This window comes from Falco peregrinus, chromosome 7, assembly GCF_023634155.1.
Source record: "Falco peregrinus isolate bFalPer1 chromosome 7, bFalPer1.pri, whole genome shotgun sequence".
NCBI classification, from domain to species: Eukaryota; Metazoa; Chordata; class Aves; order Falconiformes; family Falconidae; genus Falco; species Falco peregrinus.
In genome coordinates, this window is record NC_073727.1 from 19,578,901 (window position 1) to 19,602,843 (window position 23,943).

Sequence of the window (23,943 nt, forward strand, 5' to 3'; positions counted from 1 at the left end):
TACCAGAATACATTCACTTCCAAACAAACCTCAAACTTCAGAGCTACGCGAGTGAAGTGTCAGAAATAAGCCTTTTCCTCCTTCCTTTTATTCTTTTATTGTGTTTAACTTGTGGGGGTTCCCCCCACAGGCTGTTCTTTTAATTATTTGTTTTAAGCCTCAAGTATGGATCTGACTGAAGTTGATGGGGCAGGAGAGTTCCACTAAGAGTTCTCATGTCTCTGGCATGTCTTGCTCCCACGCTCAGGTTTTATGTCAGTCAGAGCTATGAAATAAATTTAAGCCAGACCAGCAAAAGGTGCTTAATTCTTCCTCTCTCCCACGATCATCTTTTGAGACTATCAAGATATATGTCCTGAAATAAGTTCCCTGGTAGTGTGGGACTGTGGGCATGGCTCAGCACGGGTGTGCCCTTTCATTACTATGAAGGGGAACGGTTAGAAGGTGCAGATTGATCGGTTTTGTGTAGTTAAATCTTACAGTCAAGTTACAAGCAAATTTGTAAGATGCTTTACGTCCTGCTGAACAGGAAGTTGCTCTTGATTATATTTTTGGTGTCAGTTGCTATTTGTAACCCATGACATCCCTTGTGAATTACTGAGGAATGTTGCGAGCAAGGGAACCAGAGCAGATGAAATGAATTCCCTGAGGTTGCGCGGAAGGTCTGAGACACAGCTGGGAACAAAACCCCAGTCAGCCGACACCCCATCTCTTGCTTTAACTACTGTACAAGAATTTCCTCCTACTGTGCCACTAATAGAAACTGCAGGGCCAAATTAAGTGGGCAGATTGTAATCACTGCTGCTGAGCTATCCCAGCTGTAGAATTAGTGCAGCCTTCTGCTCCTTGCTACTAATTTGGAAAGTTTGCTGCCTCTTCCCCTCCAGTGCTCCACCTTGCCGCGTTCCAGGCTCCATATTGTGGGAAAAGAGCTTGAATAACCATAAAGAGCCCAGATGTTGTGTCCAGGGGCAGGAAGCACAAGTCAGCTACTCCTGATTTGCGAAGCTAAAAATAGGGAGAGTATTAATATGGATCTCTCCCTTTGGCTCACTGGGCAGACTGGGCTCTCCAGATGCACCTTTGTTGTAGGAGGCATATAGCACAGGATGCAAGCAGACAAGCTTGTTACATTGATTTTTTGACAGTTTGACTTTTTTTTTTTTTTTTTAAATTCGTATCATAGGAGTACTTGCAGGCCTGAGCAGAGCTTACACCCCTGCTAGCACATTAGCTAGGCATGACATGAGTGCATTGCAAGACACTATCTGAGCCTAAAGATATTCTAGATGAATTTAAGAGTAAGCAAGTGTAGTGAATGAAAGGAAGGAAACGGAAGGCTGCAGCCATGTGACATAGACCAGCGATAAACCCAGAGTTGTTTATTATCTGGTACAAGCACAATTAGTATCCTCAGCTCATTCTCAGCCAAGTCATCATTGCTGTCACATGCTGCCCTTGCTGGGAGCACTGTGGAAGGGCTAGTGCTTGGTGGGCAGGCAACTGGGAGAGCCAGGCATTGCCCCTTTCCTAAACCAACACAGGAGCATGGTCTGTTAAGAGGGTTGCTTGGGTAGAGTGTCTGGATGAACTGAACCTTTCAAAGTCCCTTCGAGTCCCCTTTTTAGTGATTTCGTGTCAGGGGTCGTGAGTGGGAGAGCACATGTGAGCATCTGGGGACTGGATAGTGTCTGGACACTGTTGTCTAGTCTTATGGGTGGGGTGGAGAGAACAGGGAACAGTATGATCAACGTAGCTTTTGTTCCCTGCAGCACAGATTATAGTAATGTTGCTATGGCCACAAATCTCCCTCAAATTGCTGCAGCCAATTCATTAATTTCCTTTTTTATTACATCCTAACATTGAAAATCAGCTAGGCTGCCAGAAACCTCTCCCAAGGAAATCTCTGTCGCTGGAGATGGCGAGCTGCAGTAGAGGTTGGAGTACACTTAGTAAGTATTCCTGTACTAGGGGGATGCTGTGAAGAGAATCTCTTGTTGCTGTAATTTTGGGATGCTTTTGAGGCTGAAGTAATTAAATTTAATCCTAAATATCTAGCTGCTCACTTGTATCCCATGACTCCCTATTAATTAGTTACTTCTGTCTCCAGGGTAATTGGAGTATCAGGATACCTGAGTCGTAGGCAGCCTAGTCCTGTAAGCTTTATCCCGCTCTGTTCTGCTCCCCGCGGTGCTTTCTCAAGGAAGCTGTGTGGTCGGGTGAGCTTCATCGTCCCCTGCACAGCAGTGGGGTTCCTGAAGCTTGGCTGTGAGATCCCTGGCAATGCCTCCTGCTGCCGCAGTGCACGAAAAGCTTTGATTTTTTTTCCTTCTGTTTGTAGCTTTGCTCACTCACAAAGGAGCGTGTATCGTACAGCATGTCTTGTGCAGCCCAGCCAACCAGGCATCGCTTCAGCAGCCTTCAGCTCTTTGAGCCCCAAGCACCAGGGGGTGAGGGACTTTTGTTTGGTTTACTTTCTGTTCTCAGTAGAGTTCTACACCTTGCCTGAAATCACTCAGCTAGCAAAACTTTTGTCTTTGTGGGTGGAGAGGAAGGGAGCAGGGAGAAAGTTGGTTTTGGCTGCCTTGTGGCTTTCTCACCCCGTGGCAGGTTCTGAGTTGCCAACACTTTGTCCCAGCAGCTCCCACGTAAATTGCTCTGGGGGGGGGTTCTGTCAGGGCTTTGGGAAAAGGGCTGTAAGCAAGGCTCCTAAACGCCACTCGTTTCTCCATCACTGCGTGCCTTCTGTGGCCTTGGCCAAATCATTTAGCTTTTCCTTGCCTTGATTTGCCTAATTATTGCCTCCTGATATCTCCAAGTTCTGGTAATTGGTGCTGCTGGTTGTACATTGAGGCAATGCTAGGGAAGCTCTCAGCTTGCAGGGGGGACAGTTTCAGTGTGGTTCCCTGTTAGTCTGTAGCCGAACAAACAGCAAAACTCCTGTTTACGATGTTTAGTACGACAACTAAAGGTGCTGACTGAGTTTATAACATAAGGCTTAGCTGTTGGTGCGGGGTTGCTTGCCCATTCCAGCATGGATCCTAACAGGTGCTGCTGATGTGACCTTGTCTCAAAATCGAACTGTTGTTTTGGTCAATGTGTTAATGGGTGCTCACTGAAACATACCCTTGGTACTCTTCCTCTTCTGAATCATGGGGTAGATGTTGCCTTGGTTTGAAGTGACAGAGCGAAAGCTTTAGTGCATAAAACTATTCTGTTCATTTTATGAGTTTAGCTAGAAATCTTTTGTGTGTCTACAGTATGTATTATTATTTGAGGAACTCTGAAATTTAGGGTTATTAAATATGATCTAGCCTTTCTGCCTGGGAGGAGAAATGGTTGTGCCCTCCAAGTGTCTGGGTCAAGCACAGCTAGTGTTTTGTATCTTCTGTGTCTGTTGGCTTGTTCTTTGTGGACTGCCTTGTTTTTGTGGGTATTGTGGGTCTCTTTTCTGTAGTGCCTTGAGTTTGCAATGCACACATCAAAGGCTCAGCGTCAGTGCCAGCATCAGGAATAGCAAGCTTTCAGCACAGCGGTTGGGTTCAGCTGCTGGGTGGTATGTGGGGCACCTGGGGTGAGAGGAGTCTCTGAGGCATCCCATTTGGGGCTGGGGGCGCAAGGGATGTACCTGGAGAGTTGGAGCAGCAAGGATGAGCGTTTTGGGGTGACTCTGTAAAGAAGTAGAGGTAGAAATCCTAGTATCTACTGGAGCACTTCCCTAATGGGAGGGAGGGAGAGGGCCAAATCTGTAGGAACTGTCTGCAAAATGGAATAAGAATTGTAGTGGAGATGGAAGCAAAGGAGGGAAGTGTCCACTGTTCCTCATCCAGAACAAGGAGACACATTCAGATTGTAGGCAGAGGCTGTGTGCCCTAATTTAAGTCCTTTTTTCCCCCTGTTTGTTTTTACTTCCTTCTCACGTAATTTGTACTAACCGTACTGACATTTCTAGTTAAATTTCTAAGAAAAGAAAAAGAAATCGGAACATTAAACAGTTTTTGCAGTTTCAAAAGCAGGAAATCCTCATTAACTGTGGTGCAGCCTTATCAGTACATTCTCACGCTGGCGGTCTGAGCTTCACCACCCTGGAGCCCCCTTCCCATGGCACAGTAGGCTGTTTTGGCTGTTGGGAGCTGCACGACTGGCTAGTAAAATCAAAGCTATGCTGAACAGACAGACTTCCACTAATCCGGCACCCGTTGGCCTGGTCAGTGGGATGGTCTGTTGTCCCACATTCATGGTGAGTTCTCATGTTTGCCCACAAAGCATTACTGGTCTTGTAATTGATTTGACAGAGAAATTTATGTCTGGGGGAAGTAATAAATAACCTCTTTCCCCACCGCTTAGTGCCCTGAATGTTGTTAGTGTGACTCTTTTTTTGCCCCCCCCCCCCCCCAAGCATTGATTTAGAGTGTTGCAAATATGTATTAAGTGTGATTCTTCATAGCATCTTAGGCTACCTTTTGCAGAGGGCATGACATGGAGCAAACAGCACACCTGGCTTCAGGTATTTGCCACGAGAGACATGGATCTGTTTTAGTACAGATTATTCTCTATCATGTAACTGAATACAGAAGATATGTGCTGCTTCTCACCCTGGACTTGCTGCGTATTCCTTTCCTCATTTGCTGCGAGACTACCTTACTACCCTTCTGCCTCCAAATAATCTGCTGCAGGGCTTGGTTTGGCTCAGGATCTTTTTTTATTAGAAGCTTCCAGTGCTATTCCCTCAGCATGCTACTGAAATACAGATGATAAATACTGTGGATCCTCCTTGTGTGTGTGTATGTATAGAGGTGGAGGGGGGCTGGGGAATGTCTTTTCAAGGAAGGACTGTATAGAAATTTTTCCCAGTTTTGTTTATATAATAATCAGTGTTTAGAATTCTTATTATATGCTTCAGCCTGATCACCTTTAACTTGATTGTTCTGAGATTACTTACCTGAAAGAAACAGAGGTTCATTATGTTAATTGGCTCTGAAATTACTGCATTAAATATCTGTAATTGTATTATTATTCTGGTCTTGCTATGTCCTAGGGTTTTCAGTGAGCAGAAATTAATATGGAAACCTGCGCTTTCTGCTGTTGCTGGCAGAGTCCCACGTGAGATTGGTGTTTAAAGAGCCTGTTCAATACTACTTTTAGCAAAGAGTGGGTTTGGTGATGTGGAGGCGGTAGGATCTCTACTTGAAGATGTCTGTGTTTAATCCCAGCTCCAGGGGGAGCTCCCTGCTCTGACTGAGGTGGGGCTTCTCCAGCAGAACTGCTCTGGCTGAGATCCTAAAGTGCTTTTTGGAGACAGGAAAGCACTGCTTACCTTCTGTTGTGCTAAGCCAGGTCGAGGAAGGGTGGCCTGAACACAGTACAGGGAGGGAAGCACCTGCAGGCATCTGCTGCAAAGCTTGTGGCCACTGAGGAGTTTCGGATTGCCCACTTTGGCTAATGGCCCTAGGATTTATATCACACATTTTTTCTGCTTGAGATAAGCCTTTTAAAATCTTGAGAATAAGAACTGTGAATACAGGGAAGATACAGCCACTTGGAAGACGAATTATGGAGGTGCAGTTGGAAAATTAATTTCAGGAGGAAACAAGTGTGAAATAAGCTGGTGTTTCCACTTCTGACTGCGTTGCCTAAAACTGTTTAGAGAAAGGGTAACTTTCTGCCAGTGTGGTGTGCCTTGTTCCTGTTGACAGCACGATTGCTACCCAGTTATGAGATCCTCTTAAAACCAAAGTCATTCTCCTCACTCCCACCTCTCTAGTTTGGCCAAACCAGTTTTCTTCTTCATCAGGTAGAGTGAGAGTTTTCTTAACAGTTATGACAGCATTGTGGACTGGGATGAGCTGTGGCATCATGGGATGCCACATTGTGGACATGGGATGAGCTTGATACTTGCTAAACTGCAAAGCTCAGGCAACATTTCAGTGACCTGCTGTAACAGGATCTCCATGCCCAGCAGAAATTGTAAAGTAGGTTGGAACTTGGTGTCAGCAGAGGACATTGAAAAGAAGGGAGGGCTGCTGAGTAGTGGGTGAAGAAAGTAAGAAGGTTGGGGTAGGAGCAAGAAATTGGAGTGAGGAAGCCATGAACAGGTAGGAGATGAAGTGCATGGGGAGGAAATGAGAAGTGTCTGAGTTAAGAGGAGGAAATGAGGATCTGCTTTGAGTTCCTCCTAGTCATCTCTTTTGAAGAACATGTCTTTGTTTCCTCTCTGTTCCCTGGTGATCTGCTGGCAGAGGGCTGGCGGGTGACGTGCTGAGGAGTGCTGGGCTGCTGCTGAGTTCGATGAATGGGCACAGCTTCTTGCCCAGGAGTTGGGCAAGGCATGGGGAAGGTGTTCAGGAGAGGCATGCAGCCACCCTGACTGGGCTGGAGTAAGACCAAACCTTGCATTGTGTGAAAGGCACCAGAGTTGTTCCCTCGATGCATTGTATCTACCATGGTAATGATTTTGCTTCTTGAAGCCTGATTTATTTGAAGAGTCAGTACGCAGCAGGCTGTTCAGAGCTTCATTTGAAAGAAAAGACCTGTACTGCTTGGTCGGGCCAGATCTCTGTTTAGAGCAGCATCCTGTGCGGATGCAGTAGTGAATGCTTAGGGAAGAATGGAAGAGCAAGTGTTTATAGTGATTCCCCTCCTATTCTCTCCTACCCTGTAGCTGCCAGGGACCTCCAGAGCTGGAAGTTGCCAAGTGACCCACTCTTTCCATCCTTATGGTCCTACAGATCAAACTGCTTCTGTGTTTGTCCTTACCAAATTATAAGTATGTATGGTCTCTGCAATACCTGGAAGATGCAAATAAAACCAGGTGCTGATTGTACTTCTACCTTCATGTGCTAGCAGAAGTATGTTTTCAAGAATTCTGCTTCCATCTCCTGTGCCTTCTGTTCTCTGCTTTTGCAAGTACTAGTTTGGCAAAAGTGGCACGGCTCTCTCCAGCACTGGAATAAGAGATGAGCTGGACTATCATCTGCATTAGGCATTGCTGATGCAAATTAAAAGCTAAATTCAAGCTTTAGAGGTTGCTTCTTGTTAAGGTGCTGTGAGTTGGAAAGAGTATTAGAGCCATGTTATAGCTATATGGGACACTTTTTAATTAAAAAAAAAAAAAAAAAAGGAAAAAAGAAAAATACCAATTCACAGAAGGAAAGCTACTTTGAGGCAGCGGATAAGCACACTGTGGGCAAGGGAATCCTTTTCCTGCTCCAGCTGCCTGTGTGGATGCCTGGAGCTTTGTAAAGATGTTTTCCACAGTCTGATGCACCCATTGTAGAAATAAGGACAAACTTTGCTGCCATTATTTTGAAACTATTTCCTTATTTGAGTCTTTGATCAGAAAAATCTCAAGGCTTTTTCCACCATGCCTCTGAGTCCTGTCTGAGCAACGTAAGACACTGTCAGCCTTTCCATGCAGTCAGATTTTTCTGAAGTTTTGCCTGTTTGTTGTTTTTAAAAAATAAAGAAGGTATTCTTTAGGTTGAAGTTGGAATGATACAGCTTCCATCTGGGAACTATTTTAATCTTAATTTGAAAAAACAGACTATAAAACACACACCCATAAAAACAGTTTGTCCTTTCCAATGTACTAGAAAATGATTCTCATCAGCCTCTTAAGGCGCTCTATGTTCATGTATTTAAGTGCCATGACATGTTTAGAGAGATAGTTACCGTGGGTTTTAATACAGGGTCATACATAAATTTTCAGTATGGATCATTTGGGGAAGATTAATATGGGGAATGCGTTAATGGTAAAGAACTTGAAGTCAATGCAGATTTTGCAGCACTGGCTATGCACAAGTAGCTTAGTGACCATAAAGTTGCTGCCTGGTTTTGCTTGATAATGAGATGTAAAGAATGTACTTATAATTTTGGAAATCAAGCGTGCACATGTGTATGCGTTGTCCTACCTAGCAGTGGAAGGGTACTTGACATGTATCGGAGTGCTGGCTATGGGCTAGCAGTGCTTCAACCTGATCATCTGTCTGCTCTTGCCACTTCGTTGTCATCTCATTGGGACCTGCGAGTTTTAACAGCAAGGAACACCAGGAGTTCAACTGCCTGGCAGTAGTGTGGCACTATCCAGATACGTTGATCTGTTTTTCCACGGACTTCTGGAAACCAGCTTCTACTCTCCGATCCTGGCTTTTTAGTGTTCGTTGTGTCTCCACTGTGCTCATGGCAGTTGAGTTTGTGGTACAGAGACAGGAGTAAGGCACCACTTAACAGCTTAAGAATTTACCAGCTGATACCATCAATTTTCCATAGGGTGACACTGATTTCCCAGGCTTTGATTTGATGCTCTTATTCATGAGCCTGACAGAGCCTGTGCGTCTCCCTCACCCCAAGGGAGGTCCCTTGATTAAGTCATTTGTGCTTCATGGGACCGCATGGGGAGCCCATACTGCCAAAAGTAATGAGCTGAAAAGACTGGCAGTGTCAGATTATATCGGCATCCTGCAAAGATCTCATTTGCTTCTGATTCCTTGTTATTCTTGGTGGGCTTGGTTAAAATGCTGTCTGATTTTTTTGTGATACGGAATTTTTTGCAGATGTAGAGAAGCAGAGTTGGGCAAGGGATTATGCAAAACATGCAAGGTGTCTGGTGGTGTTTGACCTGCAAGGGTTGTAACTGCCCATCTTCTTCTTTGTCCCAGGCAGTACTTGCTTTAGGGATTGCTGAAAACAAGAACCACCAAATTGCTTTTGAGTAACGTGAAATCCTGATTATGGAAATGTTAATCGTGTATCACAACAAGCATTATCTTCTTCCTGCTCAGAAATCCTGCTGGTGGTCTATGCAAGAACAGAAGGACATTTAAAGACAATTTTGCTTAAAATGTACTTGTTAGAATGCCTATGTAAAACTGGTACCTTTATGGCTAAAATCAGTGTTTGTTTGCAAAGCAGTGTTGGTGTACTGAGTAACTTTTATGAATGAATAAAATGTCAAGGTCTTTTTCCAGAGGAGCGTGGAGCCTAAATTGGATAATGCAGCAAAACAAAACAGCAGAGAAAGGTGGATAAAGAGCCCTAATTGGGGACTAATGCAGGTTTTTGGCCAGGAGAGGGAATGGTGGCATTCCTAAGCATCTCCTTGCTATCATTTCCCTGTAACTGATCTTATAAAAACACTTGGAGAACATGTAACTTAAGGTGCGATTATTGTATTTTGAACAGAGTTAAGTTATAATGATAGAAAAGTTAGCCTTATTTTGCCACAAGTGCTTTTGAAGCTGGAGGTTGATTTTGGGCTCTGAAGGGAGGTGAGGACTCCTGGCTTGCAGCCACCACGCACATTGCTGATACAGATGAGTGGCCAAGAGAGAGAGGAGGAATTTCTGAGCTAGCATCTGGCAAAGGTGTCCTGAACTGCCCTTGGGAGGAATGTATCTGCTTCTCTCTCTTTTCTTCCCACTTCAGAGAGATCCTAGAGACACCAGATAGCTAACTCAGGTGCCTGATGTGTCTGGTGGTGTAAAATCTTTATCTGCAGTTTGACCAGATTTTCACTTTTCAGTGCACCTGGGGCTGATGCGATCACCTATTATTAAAAGTTTGCCAGACTTTCTGTGTTTGAAAATCCTGCTTTTGGTTGCTCATATTTTGTCAAACTTTTGGGGCTAGAACTTTCTAGCTAATTGTTTGCTGGGAGATGTGCTTTTTGGGAAGACTCTAGTGAAAACTATTCAGCTGTTTTGGAGAACGAGACTGAAAATACACACTTTCTTACAATTAAAAAAAAAAAAAAAAAAAATAAAGGCACAGTGACCATTTCAAGTCACATTGCCCCTGCACTTGGGAGCACTGGTTTGTTGCTTGGCAGATGTCTCTTTTGCTGTTCTCATAAAAATCCACCAAAATTGGGCCAGTTTGGAAATGTGCGGGAGAATAGGGGCAGGGAACTGGAGGAGGAGGGAGAAAATCTGTGTTGCTTAAGTATCACTGAATATCACCCTCAAGTTTGATCCTCTCCTTGCTGTTGCCATAGTGTGTCATTTTGGGGAAGTTGCTGGAAACAGTCTCTTCAGAAATACCATTTTCAGAGCAGTGTCTGTTTTTGGAGACCCTGGATCTAGTTTTGCAGGGTTAGTGGGGTCAGTGGGACCTGTCCTCTGTGTGCCTGTATGTGAAAAAATATATGTATATATAGCTGTAAGTTGGCAAAGATGATGAAATACATCTATATGAAGATATATTGAGGTCTGAGGCATCCCCGCATTAGCAGAAGCTGTTGGTCCTAGTCTGTCCCTGCCTCTGAGGCTCATGTCCTTATGGAGGGACAGCCTTAATGTCTGGAGAGCTTCATCCTGGGCTAGGTCTGGGTTGAAACTGCTTCAGAAGATTTTAGAAGAGATGTAAGAAAACACACTTGCACAAATACTGTTTCTGTAAGAAACTGTGCTGGAAGTGGGCTTAAGGGCAGTGTTTCACACCCTCAGGTGTTGGGCAGAGCATCAGAGAGATGCAGAGCGTGGGACATAGATGCTCTGGTACCTGGCAGTCAGTGCCTTCAGGAAGCAGACAGGCAAGATGCTGTGACCCTGCAGAAACGGAGGCCCAAGGGAGCAGAAAAAAATCCCCAAGGGACACCTTGGATCAGACTTTACAGGTTCCATTTGATACATTGTGCCTTTTTCTTCAACATACTCTGAAGTCTGCAGAAAAGGGACCTGAAGCCCTGTGGATTCTTTGTACTCCTGCCGCTTGGGCTGGTGCAGTGGCTTCTTGGCTTGGAGTGTCGTGCAGGGCCCCAAGGGTAATGACCTTTCTTTTTCTTTTTGGTGGAGGTGGCAGTGACCTGCAGGAAAAAGAAGTATGGTGAGACGTTATGGAGCGTTTTGTGCCTGTCTGCCTCATAAAGGAAAGTTTTAATTGCAGGATGGCAGAGATGAACAGACATCTTGTCTCTGCTCAATTTGTCCAGCAGGAGTTAGTAAGTGCATGAGATATTCTTCTGTAACAAAACAGACCAGCTAACAACCTACTTGACTTAAAAGACGCACCCTATGTCAAAATGCAACAGTCTGGTTAGGTGGAACCAAAGTTGCCCTGAGAGCCTCTGGACTTTAATGACCTTCTGATAAAGCTTTTGTGTATATTAAAGTTACAGATCGAGTGTCATTGCTGGTAGCACTGAGCATCATTCCTGTGGTGATGAAAGGCCTGCAGGAGTACCGGATGGGAGGAGGAAAACGTGAGGGTCATTGACAGATGTATTTCTCTTAATTCCCAGGCAAATACTTAGATTTGCCAGTTTTTCAAGTTATTGTGATTTGATGGATAGTAGATAAGCAGATTCATTTTTTTAAGGATGACTTGTGCCTAATCAGTTTTCCCTTGTCCATAGTGAAAAGAAATTGAGTGTAATGTCTTATTCTTATAGGTGGGAGTGGGTTCTTTCTGAGCTCGTGGTAAACCGCTGCTCTGAACGAATTCACTTTTGCATGATGAGACAGTGTCTAAGCTGTCGTGAAGACAGTGTAAGCTCCTGTGTCTGCTTTTCTTTCATCAGTGTAGGAAATAAAAGTCACATAAAGGCTGTGGTAAAGCTGCAGCGCTCTAAGTGTGATCATGCAGGTTCTTAGGAATAGCTACACCCTTGCTGTTCTTGTGCTTTTCATCAAGTACAGAGTTGCCGCCTGGAAAATCTGTGGACTTCACAAAACTGATGGAGTTATAAATCATTACAATAGGATGATAAAAGACTTCAGGTAATCCAGATGACTTGTAAACTGCAGTCCCACAAATCACATGTGAAGTGACCCACAACAAAGCTGCATGTGGAGGAGGAGCAAGCAGCATGGGCCATGCCTGGAGAAACAGTTGCTGCGAAAAGGTACTGAGCAGCCACATCTACGTCAAGTCCCAGAGTGGTAGTGCAGTAAGAAGTGTTTAATGCCATCTGTGGACATGTGAACTGGGAAACGGGAACAAGGGATGTTTTTATTTCCAAAATATCTGTTTATGAAAGTATGGGTGGAATAGCTTATTTAGCTCTGATATCGTATTTTAAAATAGACATGGGAAAATCTAGAGAACACACAGAAGGAGCAGCAGGGCAGTATTTGGAACAGGGAGAAAATATGTGGACTTTTAAAATCTCCTTCTGTGTTTGGTCAAGAGAAAGACTGAAACATGACTCACTTTTGTGGGGAGAGGATGCTGGATGCTGCCAAGTCCACTGGAGAGGACCTGGAGAAGTACCAGCTATTTGGAAGGTAATGTTAGAAGGTAGACATGGGCTGCGATTAGTTGGTGGAGCACGTTACCAGGGAGGGATGGATTCACTGCATCTTTTTGGATCAAACTTGCATGCATCTTTGGAGGTTGTTCTTGAATGAAAAGCAGGTAACTAGATTTACTGGAAGATGCATAACAAGTTACTTTTGCTTTACATGTTGGTATGCAGAGATACAGAGAGGGTGAGGCTGTTCTGCTTGTGCAGAAAGTCGGTGGCATGGTCACAAACTAAGCGATGATATGTATCAGTCCAGTGTCTCTCACAAAATCAGGGCCAGGTCAGGAGATGGTTTCTGAACACCTCGTGTCAGCACAGTTGTGTGTGGTGACAACAGTTTGGTGGCATTGAGCGAAGGGAGTTTCCATGCCCTTTCTTGAAGGCAAAATCCCATAGCACCATTTTTGCTGTGAAAGTGAAATGCCATGTGAAAACAGAGGGTGGTTTTGCAGCTGGAAGTTCTTGCTTGGACTGCTTCTTTTTGAATGAATATCCACAGTGGACTGGAAGCTTAGGATAATTTTCTGAAAGGAATTGTTGCTGCTTCTCTGTGTTTTATCTGCCTGTGGAAGAGGGAAGGACTTTTGTGCTGAGCAGACTCTAATGCACCTTTTGCTCTTCTTTGAATGGGCTAATTTGCTCCTACTCAGCATCCCTCCACTTGCATGCTAATTCATTGTGCCACCCAACTGGTTTAATGTGAAAAGGATTTGTCATATTCCCAAAGTAGGCTATGACTTCAGGTAAAGCAGGATAAGTCAGCCACAGAGGACCTTAATTTGAAGGTCCGTTTTCTTATCCTTGAAAGTCTTAAGCCTGAGGAGCATGTACAATGTGGCTTCTTCATTAAAGCTTTTTCTGAGGTAGCTAAAGAAAAAATTCTTCCCCCTCCCCTGGTACATCCTAATGCTGTCTCTTGTTACACCTTGTTGATAAATGGTAGGAGCAACAGTGCCGGGGTAAACATCCTGTTCTCCTTATCCACCCTCATTTCTGTATTGAACATCCTTGTGCGTTCCTCCTTTTCTTATGCCAAGCCCTGCTCTCTCTACGCAAAGCTGTCTCTGTGCATCATCAGATCAGCTCAGTTGGCAGGCTTGAGCTTGCCGAGGGAATTCAGGGATTTTTAAAGGGGATCTGTGTCCGTTTGGGATTTAGATAGTCACGTGGTCATCTAAAGGCGCACAGTCAAGAGCTGTGTCTCCTGCAAGAAGACACAAAAGGGAGATTGTGGCTTCTGGAGTAGGTGGTTGGGGATGCACAGACCTTTCAGTTGAGCATCTCCAGCATGAGCTACACCCTGCCTTGTGTGTTGGAAAGCTCCTAGTGAGCTCTAAGGTAAATTATTAGCTTAAATGCCTTTCCCATCCGGTGACTCAGCAGGCAGGCAGGAGCTTTTAGGGCGTCTCTAACCTGTTTGACTTTCGATGCGAGTCTGAACCCAGACTGACATAGTAAAGGGTAAGGAGAAGGCAGTAGAAACTAATCCTTTGCTAGCAGCATTGGACTTGGGGCCAGGAGTGGGGGGGGGGAATAATTTCCCAGTTGTTTCTGGGAAATCAGTTGTTTTTGTTTGGGTTTGCAGAAGAAACTTAACAATTTATTCCTGTTCTTCACAAGCCTTTTAAAATTCCTTTCTTGCAGTGGGATTATAAAATCTTTGATACTCTTTCTGCTCTGCCAACAACAGGTTTTAATTTCACTGTTTATATGATTTTGTTTGCTAAAGTGAAAAGTAGATAGGGGCTTACTGGTTTTTTTTTTCTTTTTTTCTGTGTTTCCCCCTCCCCCCCCATAGATGCCTCCTGCCTTATCCCACTGCAGGCTGCACTGTAGCTCTGACATAACAAGCGGCACACCGAACAGCCCATTTCTAGCTCCCTTTTACATGTTCTTTTCCAGAGTATTAATATGCTGGGTAGCCTCTGTGCTCAAACGAGGCATAAACAATTCAGACAGCAAATGCTATAGAGCAAGTGCAGTTAATGGACCCAGATGGTTATGTTGCCAGTTTTATGTGACGTTGCCTGCATTAGCCTGGGAAACTTGCTGCTCTCAAGTATCAGAGCTCTATTTAATGTTTTGTGTGGTCCAAGCTTCTGATGGACTTTGGAATCTCCTTAACGGCATGGGTATGGGGGTGCCAGAAATGCCTTCTGCCTGACCTTGTGTGATGTCTCTGTCCCCACTGTAGTCAGCTCAGCAGCTTTGGTGGAGAAGAGACCCTTGGAGAGATGCCAGCACATGTGTGCACAGTGGAGCAGATTGAAGCCCACCGTGCCTCAGACAGGGACGGATGGCCCACCGGAGCTGCAGATCTGAGCTCGTGTAGTGTGCCATGTCTTGATCTTGTTGGCCTTCTGCTCAGGTTGGGTTAGAGCCTTGCATGCCGGGAATGATTTTCACGGGCATATTTCTGTATTAGGTTACAGTATTTGTTTACCTTGGTGTGGGAGAATGAGCTTAAATAACCGTACTGAAAACAGATTTTAGATAAGCAATAGCATGCCTGACTGTGAAAAATAATGATGGTACAGGGGGATGAGGGATGTTTTTTACAGCTTGCATGAGAGCATTGAAAGAAGAGAAAATAGGGAAGCAAGTGAATGTAACTGTCAGGAAAGGGTGAGATGAAAGCAGATTGTGGTGTTTCTGTGACAGGGGTAAAGGAAAAAGCTTTTTAGTGGACGCTGTGAGCATGAGCGAAAGGAAATGGGCAAATTTATCTGGATAGTGAAGAGATGAGGTCAGAAAAGAAAACTGAGATAGCTAAATATCCCAAGGTGCCATTTAGTGCTGTGTGTTTCACTCTTGGCCTTCTCCAGCCCCCACTAACGTGGATTGCTCCAGGCCACCGAGGGCTGAAAATTCTCCATCCTGGTTTCCTGTGGGGCAGGAGGAGAGCTTGTCTGTGTATATATCTGAGATGCTGTTTTTAATTTCCAGGAGGATGTAGATCTTATTTGTTTATGTTGGAACAGCAAGCTGGAGAGGCCAGGAGGAGACCATGTGTCTAAGAGCAGGGCTGGATTCTCCAGGGAGCAGGGGAGCCTTCCTGGGCATCTCTCCATAGCTGCTCTCTGCATCAGTCATGTCCTGCTCTGCCTTGAGCCTGTGTTCTTGCTGCTTTCCTCCAGCCCTGCATCCCAGAGGTTCAAGGCACTGACCCTGCCTGTTGTACACAGTACAGTATTAACATTTCTCTTGTTGTAATCACAACGATCTTTGCTGAGACATAAGGACAGGTTTAATCTCTAGTTTATGTATTGCAGCAGTCCCCATGATGGACTTCTCCCATCTCTAGCACTTGGTGGTGAGCTTGATGACTTAATGTGGTTGCTTAGGGCAAAGCTTCCTTTTTACTTTGTGAAGCAATTCTTAACTTGCACGCATGCTTGTTGAGGTTCTCTGCAGCAGACATCTGTCACTTGCCTTTCTCCTTTGGACAGTAGCAGTGAGACGCACAGTTAAAGGTTAATGGTGGAGTGAGTGACAGATGTTGGTAAAAGTCTCTGCAGCGTGTGCACTGTTCTGCTCTGTCTGTGCCGAATGCAACCCTGTTTGCTTAGCAAAATAACTGAGGATGAAAGACAGGAGTGACATGGAAAAAAGGCACTTTAAATGTTCTTTAAAAAAGACTGCGACAACAAACTTCTGTTTCAAAGTATGGAGGGGTCTTCAACCATTAAATATGTCACATCCTGTGGATTACTGTGATCTGGAGAGACCTTTGGCTCCAGCTCACCAAATGGTAACTCATCAAAGAAGCGTCCATGGGGCTTGGAGTGCAAACATATAATATGCAGATGGCATAGGGAGTTCACAAGGCTCTGAGTCCATGCCCAGGGAACAGATACTGCCTTGCTGAGAGACCATCTGACAGCCTCCTCCTTTTAGATGACTTTTTGCATCAAAGATGACCTGAACAACTTTTTAAAAAAAACGTTAAAAAAAAAAAGGCTTCCAAACTTAAAGGTCCTGAAATCCAGCTACAAGAGTCATCCCTCTGCTTAAGAGATCATTCTTTGCAAAGTAAGTTTTGCTTGTTTTCACAGATTTTTAAGGCATGGTTGTCTGGCACAGGGGCATCTTTAGCTCTTGCTTCAGCAAACATAGAACTCTCCTAGCGTGGTGTCTGCACATGCTGAGGGGGACATGGAGGGACCCACAGCAAGGGCAGTCAAGAATGACCCGTTTTCCAATACTTATCACATCTGATAAACAAGAGGGAAGGGAGGCACAGCTTGATGAAGGGGCCCGTGTGAACCTTATGAAGTTCAACAAGGTCAAGTGCAAGGTCCTCCACCTGGGTTGGGGCAACCCCCAGTATCAATGCAGACTGGGGGGTGAATGGATTGATAGCCACTCTGTTGAGAAAGACTAGGGCATACTGATGGATGAAAATTGGACATGACCCGGCAACGTGCACTTGCAGCCCAGAAAGCCAACTGTATCCTGGGCCACATCAAAAGCAGCATGGCCAGCAGGTTGAGGGAAGTGATTCTGCACCTCTGCTCCCCTCTGGTGAAATGCCCCTGCCCCTTCCCCCTCCCCACAGTGCTGCATCCAGCTCTGGGGCCCCCAACTTAAGAAGGACATGGACCTGTCGGAGTGAGTCCCAAGATGGCCAGGAAGATGATGAGAGGGCTGGAGCACCTACCTCTGCTACGGGGACAGCCTGAGAGAGTTGGGGTTGTTCAGCCTGGGGAAGAGAAGGCTCCAGGGAGAGCTTATCGCATCCTCTCAAAATACAAAGATAAAGAGGACTTGTAAGAAAGAGAAGGTCTTTTTAACAAGGCCCATAGCAACAGGACCAAGGGGCAGTGGTTTTACACTGAAAATGGGTAGGCTGAGATTGGACATAAGACTTTTTTTTTTTTTTTTCTTCTTTTGATGATGAGGGTGATAAGGCGCTGGCCCAGGCTGCCCAGAGCAGCTGTGGGTGCCCCATCCCTGGCAGTGCTCAAGGCCAGGCTGGACGGGGCTGGGGGCAGCCTGGGCTGGTGGAAGGGGTCCCTGCCTGTGGCAGCGGGGTTGGACTAGATAATCTTCAAAGATCCCTTCCCACCCAAACCACTCTGTAGTTCTGTCATCTGAGTTGGGGTTAGATCATGGTGATCAGTGGTTTTCTCTCAGGTGACAGCAGTGGAGATGCTGAGGCTATTGGTGCAGAAATAACTTGGGGTTGCTAATGCTGTTCTAAGGCTTCTGTCTGCACAGATAGAACAAATTATCTTTAGGGCATCAATTCCTGCAGAAAACCTCACCTTTGTAGTAGAGGCACTTCTGAGGCACCAAATAACACTGCCTTATGCCTTGGGTGATGTATGCTGGGCTCTTGCTGCAACTCGGTAGTGCAACCAAGATCTACAGGCAGCAAGGCTGCCTCTGCCAGAAGCATGGAGTGGCCCAGGTTCAGCTGGTTTTTCCCTCTGTGCTGAATCAAGATCTGTAATTCAGATGAAAACGTGACCCTGTATGCCCTTCCAGTGGAGGTTTGTCAGCCCTGGGAGCCCCCTGTCACTGCAGATACCCCACGGGGTGCAGTAAGGTGGTCCACATGTGTTTTGTGGCTAGTACTTAAGGACCTCGGGAAAGCTCATCACTCTGTGGAGCAATAGGGAAGCAGGACTTGAATTCAGTCATGTGATTTGTCTGGTGCCCCAAGTAACGCACTGTGATCGAGAATGCTGCTGTTCTGCCCTCCCCCAAAATAACATCCCTCTCCCTTTTTCTGGATTAGTTTTTGTAATTGGCTCTTGGAGCAAGCAACCGGCAGACATTTCAGCAGTGGGATGTTCTCTGCCCTCCAGGCCCATGGTGTTCAGAGTCGCTGGATGTGGATGAAGACCAGCATCTCTTACCAGCTTGGTCTAGTGGGAAGAAGCAGTTGAATTGGCCGGTGAGTGCCCCAGTTCAAGGAACAGCTGATGCAAATTAAGTCGCTTTTTGATCATCTGTATAGAGAAGAGCCCAACAGAACCCTGGGGTGCTGCTTGGACAGAAAGCAGATGCCTGCTGTCTCGGGAATCTTCAAAACATTTTTGCTTTTGCCAGCACTGTTTAAGGCTTTCCTGGATTGGGTCTGTGCCAGCCCTGTTGTGCTCCAGTCCTCTGCTTATCCCCTTCAGGGGCTGGCACAACAGGGAAGCAGCAGTACCTGCCTTTGATTGACGGGGCAGCGCCAGGGATGGTGAAACAAACACCCCAAAGATCTCTAGTGTCTCCTCTCTGTCTTCTGGGACCAAGTCTGGAGGAGGTGACCAACCTAGCCTGCTTGCGCTGTGTCCCTCCCACATGCCAGCAGCACCTTGGCAAGCTGTGTTTCTGTCACAGCATACATCAGAGGAGCTGATTTTTGTGCATAGGGTTGAGGGTTAAGGAGGGGCTTGCTTAGAAGCAAATTAGCACAAGGTCTCTTTCAACAATTAGAGTGTGTGCTGTCCATCTAGATTCCATCTAGACCCATCCCATGGAGAGCCCATTGCACACTACCATGCTTGACTTTAGCCTAAGGGACGTGAAGCAGCATGTCGCCTGCCTTGCCGTGTCGCAGCAGATGTGTGCCAGAGCGCTGCTGGCTCCCATTGATGGCGGGGAGAGTCATGACACACATATGTGTATGTGCATGTGTTTCAGCAGAGCTGCGAAAGTGAGCATTTACCACGTATTACAGAGCCACCTCTCATTCTGTCAAGGGAGAGTAACACTGCAGGACGTGCACATCCCCGTGAGGGAACGATTTGGTAGCAGTTGGCAGTTGTTGACTCTTGAACAGCTTCTGCTGGTCCAGCCAGTTCTTTAAAGGCTGGCATTTTTCAGTCTTTTTTTTTTTTTTTTTTTTTTCCCCTATTTGAAATGGCAGCTTGCTAAGGGCCAGATATTGTTGTGACAGTACCTCTGAAATCCTTAAGCTGCTTGTATCACTCCAAGGAGCCAAGCAATAAAAGAGCTAGAATAAAACGTATCCCACAATGTCCTTCATTTCTGCTGACAACTGCAGTTTAAATTACTGGTGCAACCTTTTAGCATAGCTAGCTTCTAAAAACTAATAAAAAATAAAATGAAGTCATAACAGCTGCTTGCCATCGCTTCTCTGATGGAGAGTAGCGAGAAACTGCTTTTCTTTTTGGGTGAGCCTGTGCTGGTGTACTATTATTTCTGTTAATACTATATTCTGATCACTGTCGCTAATATATGCTGTAATTTTTACATTATGTAAGTTATACAGTGTTTATTGGGGAAGGGGCTTTGCTTTTATCATAGGGTAGCATTTATTCTGTGAGCACCCTAATGTTTTTCAGAGCTTACATTAGAATTAGGCTTTACAAAAACAAACCACACCTAAGCTCTCAGGAAAGTGGTTTGTTTGGCTGATGTGAATTTGCGTGTCCCATTTCCAGGAGCTCTGATTCCTTGGGTCCTTTGCCCCAAGCGTCTGGAGTCTTGAGGACCCAGAATAATTTGTGACTTTGGTTAAATGATTTGTTTTTTTCCAATGTGAATTTTTATTTTGTAAAGTGTATGCATTTAAAGCTTGTAATAAAACATTTCCAGACTTCAAACAGCCAGCAAGGGTTGTGTGCAGATGCTGGGTTTGCATCATGTGGGTGAGCGTTGAAGTGTGTATTTTGCAGGGCATGTTGAAATGAAATCCTCAGCTGTGGCTGTTGAGTAACATCTTCAGTTGTGATTTCTAGAGAACTCTTGGAAGAAGCTTTGCCGTGCAGGGAGGAGCGAGGCGTGGAGGGGTCGTGGCTGTTAGTTCTCGTTGCTGCAAACGTCTTGTAGCCTTGTGCAGATGGAAATGTGCCATGTCCTGCAGCCTGCCAAGAGAGAAGAGCTACGTTCATGATAACCTTCCTTCTTTGTAGCCCAGAGACACAGGCACTTGGGAAGCATTTTGCTAGCCAAAGTGAAAAGGACAGAGGCAGCCTTTGTAAGCAGCTGCCAGTCTTGTCACCAGAGCCCAGTACCAGCACCAGCTCTCTGCTGGGAGCAGCAGCGGAGCTGGGACTGTGTGAAAGGCTGTGAGTATGGAACACATTAGTAAGAGTAGGGGTGGGAAGCTTGGGACACTTAAGTTTGTACTGGCTGCCAGAGCTGTGGCTGTCCAAGACTGTGTAGGAGGATGAAGGCAGGATGTGGACTGTGCTGATGCGTGGCGCTTTCTGTTCTGAAACAAAAGGAGATGCCACCTACAGCAAAGGCATCGCCTGCTGAACCATAGTCCCAAAGCCTTGGACTTTGGTTTAGCAAAAAGTATTTTATTTTATTTGTTTTCTGTATGTTTAGCTGCTGAGATCAGACAGTTTGCAGCAGAAGTGTGTCTGAGAGAGGATTTGAGCTAGGGAGAAGGCTGGATGAAAAATGACTGCGAGTTACTGGGCTTGAGGCTGGAACTGGTGGGTGGAGCTCATGGTGTGTCATGCCACAGGTCAGACTGGGTGGCTTGCAGTGGTCCTCTTTGACCTTGGCACTTATGGAGCAGTGTAGTAGACTTTTTTCTTTTTTTTTTTTTTTTTAATTTTGTGGGAAATGGTCACATGCATGTGGCTTGAGAGCTCTCAGTTGCCAGGTGTAGTGGAAATGTTTTCTGTGAAGGGAGCTGAGAACACCTGTTCACTGGCTTTGAGCTGATCGAGTGCAAAGCTGGTGACCCACATCTCATCTCATTTAGCTACAAAGGATTTGAAACATCCCTTCTCCAGGTTGTCTCATTTAGAGGAAGGTATCAGCAGCAATGTTTGTAAAACATGCTGATCATTTACCGCTGCAGTTCTGCTGCTGTAGATTGTACTGGCTCTTACAGGGCAAAGTACCCTCAGCCCCAGCTTTGAGAGTTGGTGGAGTGAAGGTAACTCAGCAAGTTAGCGACAGGGCTGACAACCAAAAGCATCTCTTGTGTCCTTCTGTACCCATCTGTCCCTGTCGGTATGCATACTGCCCTTACAATCCATCAAATTGAGGTAGGGAAGGCTCAGAGTTCATTTTCCTGGTGTCACTGCAATGGAAGGGGCGCAGGACCAGAAGTCTAAGTCATCAGAACTTTGCCTGGGGTATTTTCGGCAGTCTGCTTTTTACTACAGATGCCCTGCCCTCCTTTTGTGAGTCTTTGCTGTGCCAAGGAGTATGCAGGAGCTGAGGATGTGCCTCATTGCTCTAGGCATCATAGCACCCAAGGGCTAATCCTGTGCCTGTCTCCTCAGGTGATATCCTCCAGCCTCCGATACTCCCCAGTATCCCAGATTATCAAACCTAGGGGAGCTTGCAGTCTTAAGGCCAACTATGTTGTGAATTTCTCATCTGTTTGGAGAGGGGCTGGAAGGAGTGTTTTCAGCCGATGTGCTAATAGGTAGCCTCTCTTGCATATAGTGCCTCTAGGCGATAGGTAAGGTTTCTTAAGTCCCTGTGGTTTTGTTTGTGTTTTTGTATTAAACAGGAGAAGAACCCTTGAGATCCATGCTGGGAGAAGGAAGAAAAGTAGTGAAGGAGTCAATGTGTGATGTAGGACAGAGCTGAGCCAAGACGCAGAAGGTAAAGCACAAACGAGCACCGCAGTGTCAGTCTGCTCCATGCCTGGTATTAGATTGCTCCTTCCCTTGCTGTACTTTAACACAGTCCATCAAAACATCTCTGCATTCTTCTAGCAACACTCTTCCTTCTCCCCACAGTCAAGGTAAAGTAATGGTGAGATGGGGAAAGCTTGTAAAAGTTGGACAGCAGCGGTACAGTGTCATCCATGGAGACTTAATCAAGCCCATTACGTATTTCTTTTGGCCATCAACTCTTTTATTTAATGATCTATTATTTGCTGTAAGTTTTAGCCAAATTCAGTTGGCAGAACTGCAGGCAAAGAAGTGGCATTTCACATTATTCTGATTTCAGCAGTTTAGATTCAACAGGGCTTTTAAAATCATAATGTAGCTAATGGCCTCGGCCTTGCTGGCTGGCTCAGTGTCTGGGTGCCTCGGGATCCAAATCCCTGCAGACAGCTCAGTGGGGAGTTGCGCTGTGAAACTCTGCACATAACCTGAAAGTTCTTCTTCTTTAGCATCATTCATTGGGCAGATTCTTATCCCGAAACACTTTGTAACCAAGGTAGGTTCACTGTGTAAGGATTAGCCTATGGATGCTGATTGGGCAGCTATTGCAGGGGTGTGTGGCTGAGTGGAAACCACAGGCAGAGGCTAGACACTGCTGCTGGCAGCGCGTTTCTGCTTCTCCAGCTTTGCTCTCACTCCTGCAAAGAAGCCAGAGGATGAGATTTTGTGCCCTGTGCTGAGCTCCTTCAGTCAAACACTGGAGTATTGTCAAAACTGCTGATGAATGTGGGCTTGAGCAAAGGTGTCAAGCGTGAAGCAAAGTAGCTGGAGCACAGAGTCACTTCTGTCTCTGCCAAGGAGTGGGATTTTCTTGCAGAGGGACGAAAGGGCACCAAGAGGCAGTTGTATCCTATGCAAAGCTACTCTAGCAGCCTGAGTTTCTGAGTGGAGGTAGCACACAGATTGTTACGGGGCACCACCACAGTTATTAGAGTTGGGATTTGGCTGCCAGATCGAACTCCTGCTCTTAGGAAAACTTAGATGAAATGTAATGGCCTGTGATACAGTGAGAAGCAGGCTAGGTGCTGTCAGGGTCCCTTTTGGCCTTGAACGCTACTAATTGTGAAAAAATCACAGCTGCATCTCTAATGACGTGTGACCAGTTCAAGCCCCTGTTTTGACTTGCTGTCAAAAGATTTCTCCAGGAGTGCTGTGTCCTTGTGTGTCATGTTTGGAGCATCTGTTCTATATATACTTGGGCTGAACCACTTCCAGCAGACTTTACAACTGTGTGGTGATTTCCTCCAGGAAATCCAGCCATGCAGGATAGTGTTTAGGTTATGGGATCGTGGCAATCAAGCTATAATGGCACTGCCTTTTTGTTTTCTTTTTTTTTTTTTTAACTTGTTAGCTGTCTCCGCACCCCCAACCACATACCTATCTGTACATGTAGGAGGGTTTTTTTGCTGCATTGTGCAAGTGAAATCCTTTTTGATTTGTTCCAGAGCAGCCCTCAAGCTCAGCTCCTGTGAGAGCCTGCGGACTCAGAGTTCAAAAGATCTCACGTCTTTGAGGCCAGACTGTGGTGTTCCATCTTGCCTCAAAGTTAAACTGAAAGAGAAAATTACTATTTTTCTTAAAAAGAGAGAAAGAGAGAAAATAAGCGTGGTGTGTAAGGGAATCAGTCTTGCTTGCAGCAGAAGAAATCACCAGCATGCAGAATTTCAGGTTAAAATCTGGTTATTTAGTGAAGGTTTTACTTTGAAGCACCTAGCATGTTGTCTAGTAAGTGTTTTGAAAAGATAAATATTTCCCTTTAAAGCGGTGATGTTGGCTGGCTGGGATCCAACCTGTGATCCTACATTAAAGCATTTTTTGGTGTTTAAACCACTATATTGCCACGGTGGCTAGAAGTGGTAGTTTTGATCCCTAATTTCCTGCAGATCTGCTGATAACAAGGTCTGGCTTGAGCGGAGTTTTACATTTGCTAGCTCCTGAATTCGGTCTTTGGCTGTGCTGAACTTCAATGCAGGCAGAAGTGTTGGTCATTGGCATAGTCGCCTTGTTGCCTAGTTGATGTTTTTGAGAACAAATGCTAAAAGATAGACCAAGGACATTGCAGTTCAGCATTTAGGCCTAACATATGGCTCGTTTTGT

At 45.5% G+C, this 23,943-nt stretch overlaps 1 protein-coding gene across 14 annotated transcripts in view; it reads left to right on the forward strand.

Annotated features, from left to right (window-relative positions):
- The window catches only part of EXTL3 (exostosin like glycosyltransferase 3), a 130,783-nt gene that overhangs the window by 49,241 nt on the left and 57,599 nt on the right, over nt 1-23,943 (forward strand). For 6 of the 14 annotated variants that reach the window (XM_055809957.1, XM_055809959.1, XM_055809955.1 and 3 more), the window contains one exon: nt 21,684-21,778. The exons of 3 other annotated variants lie outside the window; for them this stretch is intronic. The gene's annotated coding sequence lies outside the window, so the exon portion shown is untranslated. Of the gene's footprint in view, nt 1-15,187; nt 15,426-18,054; nt 18,144-21,683; nt 21,779-23,943 lie in introns of those variants that run through there. 5 more of the 14 variants (XM_055809956.1, XM_055809967.1, XM_055809960.1 and 2 more) reach the window with 3 other exon arrangements.